The sequence below is a fragment of the Vicia villosa genome, linkage group LG3 (assembly GCF_029867415.1).
Source record: "Vicia villosa cultivar HV-30 ecotype Madison, WI linkage group LG3, Vvil1.0, whole genome shotgun sequence".
Classification (NCBI taxonomy): domain Eukaryota; kingdom Viridiplantae; phylum Streptophyta; class Magnoliopsida; order Fabales; family Fabaceae; genus Vicia; species Vicia villosa.
In genome coordinates this window covers 108,525,579-108,538,085 of record NC_081182.1, presented here as the reverse complement: position 1 = coordinate 108,538,085, position 12,507 = coordinate 108,525,579, and the positions used below count along the sequence as shown (strand labels likewise).

Here is a 12,507-nt window from a genome sequence, read left to right as displayed (position 1 = left end):
CTAAAATACTAAAACATGAAATTGAATTCTTATAATATAATCCTGCGCCTTTTCATATAATATATATTTATGGAACATTACTCTATACTATAGTGAATCAGATATAGAGAGAAAATTACTCTAGTTGTTTTTTTAGACATACTTGTGTAGATGGCGTAAAAGAACATAGCTCATAGGGTCCTCTAAAGATTCTTGAGATGGCAGCTTCAAAAATTGCAACACAATATAAGCAGATGTAGCAATGCTGAAACAAAACAAAAAAAGAAAGAGAGATTCCTCTCAATGGTTAGATTATAGATAGGCTTTATAAGTAAAATCATGATATTTGAGGAATTGAGGCAATAACGCGAACATTAATGAACATCAAATCATGAGGAAAAATGAAACCTTCCAGTGGAGATAAGTAAAATCATCCATAGAATGGAGCTGACCCAATTTGCTTCCTTGTACACAACCCAGGCCTGATTTGACAGAATAACCCCTCTTACTTCACATCTTGTGAATATAATTAATTCCAACTAAGCTGTTTTTTATACATTTGAAACACCAAATAGTAAACAGTATTTGTAACTAGTGAAGATGATAATAGTTAATTAGTTACACTTACACTCAAAATTATAACATTGATATAGAAATCAATCAAAGTTGCTGTCATCCACCTGAATCATAGAGCATAATATGTATCAGAAAATAAGATCTATCATTTTCTGCATTAAGGTTTTCAACTTTACCAAATATATCCATTCTCCATAGATGCAAGATATCAAAAGAGAAAAACTAATATGGACCTTTAGTGATTTATCTCTAAAATTCAATATGTGACATCTTATCATCAATGATTATCAAACGCATCCTTTATAAGTGTCTAGTACTAGACATGCACAACATGTTGAATATGAACCAATCAGTCATATAAGACTTAAACCTTAAACCATCCTTTTTATAAAACAAAAATGACAAAGCTATGAACCACCAAACTATGTACTCAATGTGTTATGAAGATTGAAGAAAAATCATGCACCAGACTGAATGATGAACAACACAATAGAAACTCTTATAATAAATCATGCAGCAAGACAATCCAAATTACTAGGAAGGGAGTACAAGGAGAGAAGAAATGAAACATACTTTATTAAACTGAAACATATTGTTGATGTCCACTTTACAAGCAGATGCACCGTGATTTTCGCCGGAGGCCCGTCATTTGTGGTGAAGGTTCTCGGCCGAATCGTAATAGACACTGGTGCTACATGGCTTTTATGAATCTAATAACCGAGAGCTGGATAGCCATGTGGTGGACCAGCAGGTTGAGTATGATTAAGGACATTGTACAAAGCGAGCATATTGATAACACTGGGTTGTCTCAGCCAATTGAGTAACAAATAAGAATAGCATGGACCATTTTCCTAATTATTATTGAATGTGATTTAAAATGAGTACCTTGCTCGACATTGAAAGATGATCCTCCAGAGCCACGACCATTGATAAGGATTCCATCAGGGAAAGGCAACTTCTTACCATTATCAAGTTGAACCTTCAAATCCTATAATAAGATAAAAATAAAAACAATATTTATTATGATGTATAGCAGTATAGAAGACTTAAACCTCTTGTACCAAATTAAATATATAGCAGAATGATTAGTTACTTACAGTGTGATTGGATTTGTACCAATCTCCAATAAGAACAGTGTAATCACCAGCAGGATCATCAATGGAACTGGAATTCTTGGCCTGCTTAGGATCCTAATACCTCCAAAAGCACCAGCAGCTTTGTGGAATGAAAGAGATGGAAAATAATAGAAACTACCAATTTGATCTTTGACTTGAAGTATGTATGTGAAGTTCTGTCCAGGAGGAATGGGACATGTTGTTCCAAACACACCGTCTTCATATGAGTTCCTTCTCTGCTGGATTCCATTCCTATGTTATTTTTAACCAAAATTCAATCATTATTACTTCAATTAATTCAAGAGTTATTATAATCATTATTGAAATCTCAATTCCTATTTAAAAAGATATGTCTTTTTTGAATTCAACACCAAACCATCCCATAAGAAATGAACCAATCTGAAATGATATGTAAAAAAATAAACAAAACACATTAACATCATGTTACCTGAATCAGGTTCCTTTTTTGTGCACTTTAAAGTGGACTTAACAAGTTTCACATTCATATAACAGCAATTTAAAACTTCTAAATTGATTATATTAAACAAGATACATAACTAATTTACAACTGTGTTCTACTAGTAAACAAAGCATGTTTCGTGCAATGTGTTGGTCTGATTGATTCCGAAAGACTATTTTACAAAGATGCAAAACAATTCCTTTCTATTGCTTATCCTGTAGATCATGGATTTAAGTTGTGCAAATGCAGCCAATATTTTTCTGTCCTTACCCATGAGAAAAAGAATACCTAACTACTTCAACCTCAAAATTTAGAAAATTCCAATATGGACCCATCAACCGAAGGCGTTAATCATTAACTGTATTGTTAAAAAAAGCAATAGATATGGTGAATTTGATATATATTGCGCTTTTAAGAATGTTATTACCATATTGTTTAAGAGGACATACCATATTAGAAGGAAGGTCAAGGTAAAGAATACTATGATTGCTTGTCAAATTAGCAACCCGAGGGCCAAATAACTTTTGCAGTAAATATCTCGTGAGGACCTGCATAGTTATTGTGACAATTTCTGTATTAGCATATAAGTACCATCATCAATATCAATATCAATATAATTAAAAATTCAAGGTAAGTGAAAAGTTATCATATTATTACCCCAAGAATTCCAAAAACAGCTAAGTGAGCCATACATGAAACATAGTCTAGGAACTATGGCAAACCTTTAGGAGGTTCCTGAAAGTATACAAAATCAACTATCCACATATATGATTAATTAAAAAACATTAAGAAGGCGAGATCAATCACAATCACATGGCAAGTAGTGTTGAAGAGAGCTTACAAGTTTTGAACCTTCTGAACCAACCACTGCATCAGGTGGGGTGGGTGAGAGTTCTCGTGGCAAAGGTCTATGTAAATTTGATCGAAAGATAAATATTTAACCCCCAGAAAGGTAACCCAATCAAGGCTGACTACTATTTGATTATAACTTGTAATATATTGTAAGGCAGGAAATGTTGCAACAGTCAAAAGTTATGGATGACTCACTGAGCTTTTAACTGAGCCTATTTCCATCACCATCTTCATCCATCTCCACACTTCAACATTCATCACTCCTCACCATTCTTCATCATTCTGGATCTCTCTGCTTCATCATCTTCATTCAATCACCAACCACGACCAATCTTCATCCTTCTCCTTCGCATGATAATCCTTCTCCCTCACAAAACAACAATCTTCAATCTTCATTCAGACTTCGACACCATCATCATCTTCAGTTGAACAACAGCATTCGCGCAAGTTAAGAGAAGAAGAAGAAGAGTCGAAGACGAGAAAAGATCGAAGTTACCTGACATTGAAGCCCTCCCCTTCCGCGCGTTTATTTCGCGTGCGTCATCGTCTTCGGACGCTTAATATTTCACCTCTGGTTTTCCTCAACGATCTGCATCATCTTGTGACTCCGGTAAGTTCTGATTCCCGCTTTTCTTCATACCGTTGTGTAGAACAGGTTCCTATGAACGAAAACCCTAAGCAATCGTAGCCGGACTCGTCCCTAATCTCATGTAATTTGGCTTTGGTCGCTGCTAGGGTTAGTGTTCGTAGTAGATGTTAGGAAGCGAGGTAGACTGAAATTGAGAAGGTTTATAGTGTGAGGTAGATGATTTGAAGAAGGAGGAGACGGTGGCCGGAAGAATCTCACGGCGGCGCGGCAGGTTGATTGGAGACGGTGGCCGGAATAATCTCACGGCGGCGCTGCAGGTTGATTGGAGACGGTGAGAAAGCGCCGTTCGTGAGAGAGGATAGGGTGAAGCACGAGGAATGTGAAACGACACAGCAACTCTAATCCCCTTTTCATTTCTTTTTATTATTATTAATTATTAATGTTATTATTTTGATTAATCGATAATTGGAATATAATATAAGGTTTAGTTTCTAATTAATTGAGTTAATTGATATTAATTGAATTAAAATCTGATATTAAAATTGAATAATCATAGTGGATCAAACAAAAAACCTCATTGGGCCTGATTACTAGATCTACCCCAGAAAGGAAAAAGGGTACGAGTATAAATAAAAGGAAAAAGGGTATTCAATAGAAAGATATTTTAATAATAAATAAAAATTGTTATGGTGAGAATAAAGTATAATAATTTTTTATCTATAATAATTGTTTTACAATCTATGATTTATTTTTGTCAAAAAAAATTTTTGTTTAAATAAAAAAGTTATTTTAATTTTTGTTATCATAAATAATTAAATTGTTTTTAATGAAAATAGTAATATTTTTTAAAAATATAAAGTTAATTTTGTTTGCTTAAGAGTAAAAGTCAATTCTATGTTTTTTGTCTAATTGGACAATAGTGATAGAGTAAAGTTGAAGGTAAAAGTCTAATATAAATATATAAAATGTAAAGTACCTGATAATTACAAGTTAATCCAACTGATTAAAAGCTTAATCTAATCTAATTACAAGGGTAAAACAGACTAACTGCACATTACTTGATTTATATTGATTTGGTATTTAATACCGCTGATGTGGCACACCAAGAATTTTTGTTGCATTTTATATATATTTTTTATTTTTTATATTCCATTTATATTCCATTAACAAATAACTTGAATTGAACGAATAAGGGATGTATGGATGCATTTATGGTGGCAGACAAAATTGAACATTCAGCATAAATATTTTATTCTTGAGAAAATCACTATTTACATTGCAAAAAATCCTTTCCCGAGATTCATTCATTTGAATCTTGCCTAAACCATATTAATAGATGTTTTGAATTTTCAATTTTCAATTTTCAAATTATGCTTAATATATTCTGTTGTTTTCTATATTTCTTTTGTTTTTGTTTTTGTTTTGTAATGGGTAGTAAATTTTAGGGCATTGTTTGGCTGTTTGAGATGGTTGATGCCGATGACGGTGCTGGTTGAAAGGGAGGTGAAGATCTACATCTTTCTTTCTTTAATTTTCTTCTCTGTTCCTTAATGTTTTTCGCCAGGAAATTGAGGAGCATGCTATTAGGTGTGGAGAAGAAGAGGAAATAATAAGAAGAGTTTGATTCTAATTTCACCTCAAGACCTCAGACTTCGAACATGGATGAATCTGGTATTCTATTTCATGTATTTTTGTTTTTATTTCCTTGAAAATATGATGCTGCTCATAAATAGTGAATTTTAGACGTTGTTGAGTTTCTCTAAATGTAAGTTTTGTCATAGTGAGTTTCTCTAAACAATATGGTTTTGATTTGTTTGGGAAAGTATATGATGAAGTAAATTGATGAGGTTGAGTGCTTATTATTTTTTCATGTTATTTGGTTATTTTGTTTTGCAGAGTCGTGGCAAGTCGGTTTTTGGACTGGAGCATGGCTCAAAACTGGAGTAGGTTCATTGGCACAATAGGTATGTTGCAGCAAGTTTGGTACATGTTTAATATGCATAGATCTCTGAACCGTATGCCCCTTTGGTTTTATGTGAACCATTGAGGTACTCTGAATATAACACCAGATTGCGCTGCCTCTGCATATTGACTTCAAATAAGAGGATGTTTGATTAATGCTTGGGTTTGGATGTGTATTTTGAATACTATTTCCTGTTAGTTAGAAATGTTATACTAATTGAAGTAGTTTGAAAAACATTAGAGAATCTGCAATCAACGGTTAGTATGTTAGCTTTGGGACTGTTTTGTATCAAAATTGAATTTCCTTTGATGTTGCATGGTGAATTGACATGAATGATGAATGGTGATAGTTTATTGTTCTGAATGGTTTTGTTAAGTTATGTAGGTTAGAAAATGACTCAAGATTGTGTGTAAGTTAAATGTATGCAATGTGTAAAAGCTTAAACGTGCATGGCCCTTGGCTCTTGAATGTTTGGATTTTGAAACTGGCTATGTGATTCCCTCTTTGGACCTTCATTTGAATTCCATGATCAATGAATGTTTAAACTTGCATTTGCTGTTGTGAACTGATGGACCAGTTACTGTAATTTCTATGAGCATTAATGTTAGTAATTTTGTCGTGGCAGGAATTAATTGGATGCGACTATACTGCAGTAGCGATCGAAGAGTTGAAGGTCTCGATTGAAAGCTCAAGCTCCACAGAAAACTGGAAGCGAATGTAACAACAAGAAAAATGCAACTTCAGAATAGACAATGTTTGACATACTGGTGCCACGGTGGCAGCGACATTGGTTTTGTTTTGGTTTATAAATTGTTGAAATTGATTTTATAGAAGGTAGTTGAATTATAATTTAGAGAGGAAAAAGAAAAGCGGTGTGATGCTATCTCTAATGTGATGATTTTTGAAGATTCAGCTTTGGGATGATTTTATTGGAACTTACTCATAAATGTTTGGATGGCCTTTTTTGGGGAAGAATTGATTTTTTTTCTCTGAAAGTGCCTTTAGAATCCTTACAAAAACAAACTCCTCTTTTTTTATTCTAATTTTAATTTCTATTTAAATGCTACTTCATCGACACTTTGGAAATATCTACTAGGATTAGTGAATATTAATGTTGGTTAATGCAATAATTAAATTCGCTGAATGACTTTAACTAAAATTATATTTTTTATTTACTCTATTTTTATCAAAGAGGGTTTCAAAAGAATTTGTTGATATAGTATAAGTAAAAGATAAATTAAAATTAGTGTTGATATCTATTAAAAATATGAAACAAATAGAACATATTTTATAATTACATGATATGATTATAGAATAAATTTATATCATAAAATTATTAATTTTTTAAAATCTGTTTCATTATTTTTTAATTTAAATTTGTCACTTTTATTTATAAATGCATTCTACGTAATAAATTTATATATTTTATATGACTTCATTTGTTGCATTATACAATATGATTTTTAATTTTTATATATGTACTTAATCATATAAAAAATAGTCTTATAAAGACAATATTTGATTAATTTATTTTGTTCTTTTGCAGATATATCGAAAACATCTCTACTAAAATTATAATTAAAAATTTGATAATTTAAATATAAATTTTTATTTCTACCCTCAACTTTTTTAAAAATTTTATTTTGTGAAAATAAAACAATTAATATATAATTCGTAATATTACCTACTCTATTTTTAAATGCTTATAAAAATATTAAAAATTATTTATTTTAAAATGGAAAAAATGTATATCATTAAAACTTTATTAAAGTTATTAATATTATAGCATTTTTAAAGTAATAATAAATGCAAATTACCATATTTATGAATAGTGCGCTTACTTTTCAATTCAAATTGAAATAGTTAATATTGTAATAATGATCAAATTATATAATAAATACAAATTTTTAATGCAGTTTTCTAAGTTTCAATTTCAATTTTTAATTTTTTATTTCTTAAATGCAATTAAATGCTAACAAATATAATAAAGGTTAAATTATCATTTAACATAATATTGTAATTACAATTTATTACTTATTTATTTTAATATATTTTTGTCCTTATGTGTCTAATACCATCTATTTAAAAAAACTTGGCCTCAATTACTAGACTATTTTATAAATTATAGTGGGTGCCAAGAATAAAATATTAAATTATAAAACGACATTCCTTAGCAGAGCATTTTATAAATTATAGTTGGTGCATAAGTAAGTGTTACTCTATGTTTTATAAAGTTTATTGTTGGTCCAATATTTTTTTTAAAACGACATTCTTTTTAAATACGTAAAAAAATGTATCTTTGATATAGATATTTTTTAAAATGGAAAAAAGTTTATTTTTATGCAAATATTTTTATAAACGAATTTTTTTTATTGTTGATACAAATATATTTAAATTAATCATTTGATTTTTTTTTTATAAATGAAAAAAATGTATTGTTAATTTATTGTTGTATTTACAATATGTAGTTATTTCAATAGCCCCTATGTTAAGTTTTGTATACGAACAATTGATCTCAAATTTATTTTACTAATTTAACAATGATACTTTTGCTTTCATGTTATATAAAAAATATGGGTGACTGTTTTTATTTGTTTTTCCTAACTTTTAGTTGTCCTATATTAATAATATAGCATTTTTGAAACAATAAAAATGCAAATGACCATATCTATTAAAACTCATATTTTTAACTTTTAAATGCAAATTCAATTCTTTTATATGTTGCAACTAATCTAAAAGTTCACATGGGGAGATGAAAAGTCTTCTAGACACCCAATTTTTTTTAGCTTTCAATTCAAATATTTTATTCTCATACATCTTAAAGGCAATTAAATTATAATTACAAGAATACTGGTCAAATTATCATTTAATAAATTATTATTTAATGAAATAATTATTATTGAATTGAAAACTAAATTACTCATAATTATTATTTATTTCTTAATTTCATAATTTTAAAAGTCAAAAAGAGTTTTTTTAAATGACTTTTACTTTCATCTAACATAAAAAATACGGGTGACTTTTAATGCAGATACGGAGAGTCCAATTTTTGGAGATTTCAATTCAATATTTTTATTATCATCTTAGAGACAATTAAATGATAATTACAATAATAATGGTCAAAATTATATCATTTAATATAGACTTTACAAAATTTTATTATTGAATAAAATAATTATTATTGAATTGAAAACTAAATAATTCCTCATAATTATTATTTATTTCTTAATTCCTGTTATACATTTTAGATTTGTAAAATTCATAAGTTTAACGAGATCTGTCATTTGGATTCGACTGAGTTTTTAGCTTATCTGAATTAACGGGTAGATGTGAACGTATTTATGAGATACTAGCTATTGCATAAATTTTTTATAGATATAAAGGAACTTTACAACTCAAAACTTTACAAGTCAAAACTAGATACATGTAATGTGAAATCCCGACCAGACCCGTGCGACAGCACGGGTTTCCTACTAGTGGTATTTAATGACAAACATTAGTGTAGAGTAAAACTGTAGGTAAAAGTGGTGTTTATTTGTCTAGTATGACAATAGTGATAGAGTAAAGTTGTAGGTAAAAGTTGTATTCAGTGACAAATACTAGTGATAGAGTAAAACTGTAGGTAAAAGTGATATTTAGTGACAAATATTGAGCCATCACTGTAAATGAGTGTCACAATATGGCTTTTTTCTTGTAGTGAGTGTTTGGCAGTGACATACCTATTACGTAAAATGAATTGACATAAAAAGATTGTAGTATGTGATTTTAGAGGGTGAAAAATATAGTCTCCCAAAAATAATACTTTATCATACTATAATAAAAAGATGAGAGTGACACAATGTTAACATATTAAAATAAGAAATAATGGAAGAAAACTGAAATTATAATATAAATACAATACAATATTTTATATTGAAGAGTCAATCTTTCAACAAATCTTGTTTTGAAACTCACACACAAACACAACAAACATGTGATTTAGAAGAAATGATATAAGTATATGGTACATGTACATCCAGACTGCATAAATTTATAATTTGTAATTGAAATAGGACATTTATAAATATGACTAAAATGAAAAGATGTAAACTAAATAAAACAAAGAATTGATAAAGGAAGAGAAAGAAGAAACGGAAAGAATACAATAACTATTAAATTTTTAAAAAAACCGCATGGCATTCCTAATTGAAGAATACTGGCAATTGTAGTTAAAAAATTGGTGTGATATGATAACTTTTAATTAAAATAATATTAATTTTTGTTTACTCGATAAAAAAAATCTCAAAAATATTATTTCCCTCATTTATGATATTTATTCATATTCATTACCATGACACTATCTTTACTATTTATTTACCATAATTTTTAGTCAATTTTAAGCTAACATAAATTTTAACTAATTCTTTAAAAAATATAACAATATAAACTAAAAAAATACAATGTGTTGTGTGGATAACACATAATAAAAAAATGAAATTCTTTTATTCATTTTATATTTGAAAAATATATTATTCGATGATTTTAATTATGCATAAATAAAAAAGAAAAAAAATAAGGCAATTTTGATACTATGATAGTAGTTTCAATTTTGCAAACTTAAAAAAGAAAAAAATTTATAAGAAAATTTTGAAATTATGTTTTTATTTAATTAATTTATAATTTTTATTTGCTACCTTTATTCACATGTTTGCAAAAAAAATAAAATCAATATTTTCTAACTTTTATATTTCATTATAATTATAATATTTCATATTTGCATATAATAAAATCAATATTTTTTTTAAATGTATATTAATATTTTTCAGATATATATTGCCGTGTATATTTACATATATAAATTAGTGAGATATATATTGTCATATATATTTACATATATATTAATGAAATAGTAATGGTTATTTTTCACTAATTTATGATATATTGATGATTGATGATTAATGGTAGATATGAGGAAAAAGAGAAAGATGAATTAAGAGATTTACACGTAGGATTTTGTTGATGTGGAAGAAATAGGATTATGTGGCAAAAATAATTTGGAGTCTATTTTAATATATATATATATATATATATATATATATATATATATATATATATATATATATATATATATATATATATATATATATGTATATATATATATATATATATATATGTATATATATATATATGTATGTATATATATATGTATGTATATATATATGTATATATATATATATATATATATATATATATATATATATGTATATATATATATATATATATATATATATATATATATATATATATATATATACATATATATATATATATGTATATATATATATATATATATATATATATATATATATATATATATATATATATATATATATATATAATATTTCCTCCGTTTTTTATTATAAGTCGTTTTGGAAAAAAAATTATATTTTAATATAAGTCGCTTTACAATTCCAATGAATAATTAATGCTATTTTTCCTATTATATTCTTAAATATTTATTATTCTCTCTCCTTTCAATTATATAAATTTATCTTCCACATGTCATTAATGAAGGATAATTTTGTAAAAACTCTCATAATTTCTCATTTTCATACAACAATTATTTTTTTTTTTAATCTGTGTGAAAAGTCTAAAATGATTTATAATAAAAAACGGAGGGAGTATAAGTTGTAAAAACATAAACGATTAGAAGTAAAAGCTCTTAAAACTAGTATAAATTATGCTAAAAAACATGCTACAACTTATTGTCATAAGTTACATTTTAATATATATTTTTTTAAATTGATAACAAATTAACTAGTATTATTTTAAATATTATTCGATATCAACAATCAATTTGAGAGGCTTTTTTATAAGTCTTTGGTTCAATAGTTGTGTCATTACTATTAAAAAAAACACATTTAATCTCGAATGCGAAAAACATTTAACCTCGGTGTTCGTGCCTTTTTTCTTCTGGTGTTGCCACATTTTTCACGGTACAGTAGAGCTTTTAATTTATCCTAACGAGGACGAAGGGGAAATATAAATTTACCCTGGGTACTTAGGTGTGGGGATATCACCTAATAGAGATCTGGGGTCCGGGATTTTGGTGATACATAGGGAAGGTATTAGCACCCTACGCATACGTAGTACTCTACGGGAACCCTTTGCTGTTTGTGTTTGACTTTGGTTTGTTTGCTACTTGATTGTTGGAAATTTTCTCCTTGGTGTTTTGTTTGCTCGCAAAGATTCCTTGTGAATCTCATGCCTACATATCCCTAGTCAGAGCTTTTGTAGTTCGGGGAACTAATAGAGAAATGGATTGAATTTTGTGTGCCTTGTTCAAAGCTCGAGGTTGAAGCTGAAAAGTGAGCTCTGTTTACAGAAAAGAGACAAGTTGTCATCTTAATAGAGAGATATCTCTACTATTCCACCATAAATATTTTTTTGAAGTGACAAAAAGGAGGTTCTTTTCATAAGAGAGGGACCTTACTTGTATGAAGCAAGTATGCCAGTCACAATCTCTTGAATGAAAAGACAGTTTTTCAACCATCGGGGAAGGACAACAAGTCTGAATTTGAAATCAACAGAACATGCCACTTACATCACCTAAATGGAAAAATGATTTTAAAATGATTGATAATGTTTGTTTGAATGTGGTGTAATAGGAGAAAATTCTCTTCTGTAGAGATGAATCATGTCTCACTTGTAACACCCCATATTTTCCATTTATTAATTTAATTGAGATTTAAATTAATTGTTGAGATTAATTTGGCTTTTATTTAATTAATGGAGAATTTTAGAAAATAATGTTAATAGGCTTGTTGTAGTAGTTAGTAGAAGGGAGGTGTTAAGTTGAGTAGACCTTACTAACTAATGGCTCTATTTGTCATAAAATAAGAAAAGAAGGAAAAATGAAAAATAGAAAGCAAAAGAGCCAGAAGAGGATAAGAACAAGTACGTGAAATAGCAGAAGAGGAGAAGAGGAAGAATC

The 12,507-nt window shown here is 28.2% G+C and overlaps 2 long non-coding RNA genes across 5 annotated transcripts; one reads left to right on the top strand and one right to left on the bottom strand.

Annotated features, from left to right (window-relative positions):
- Positions 1-1,129: 1,129 nt before the first annotated feature.
- LOC131662284 (uncharacterized) lies at positions 1,130-3,962 on the bottom strand. 4 transcript variants are annotated; one of them, XR_009301499.1, is made up of 7 exons: positions 3,479-3,962; positions 2,972-3,401; positions 2,788-2,865; positions 2,580-2,678; positions 1,653-1,922; positions 1,441-1,543; positions 1,130-1,353 (listed from the first exon to the last, which is right to left on the bottom strand). It is a non-coding gene; the product is annotated as an uncharacterized LOC131662284 (long non-coding RNA). The 4 variants fall into 4 exon arrangements; XR_009301500.1 differs by having other exon boundaries at positions 1,130-1,279; XR_009301501.1 differs by having other exon boundaries at positions 1,130-1,543; positions 2,972-3,038; positions 3,178-3,401.
- An 817-nt stretch (positions 3,963-4,779) lies between these two features.
- Positions 4,780-6,720, top strand: LOC131656521 (uncharacterized). The gene is made up of 3 exons (XR_009300133.1): positions 4,780-5,242; positions 5,468-5,535; positions 6,160-6,720. It is a non-coding gene; the product is annotated as an uncharacterized LOC131656521 (long non-coding RNA).
- Positions 6,721-12,507: the final 5,787 nt, after the last annotated feature.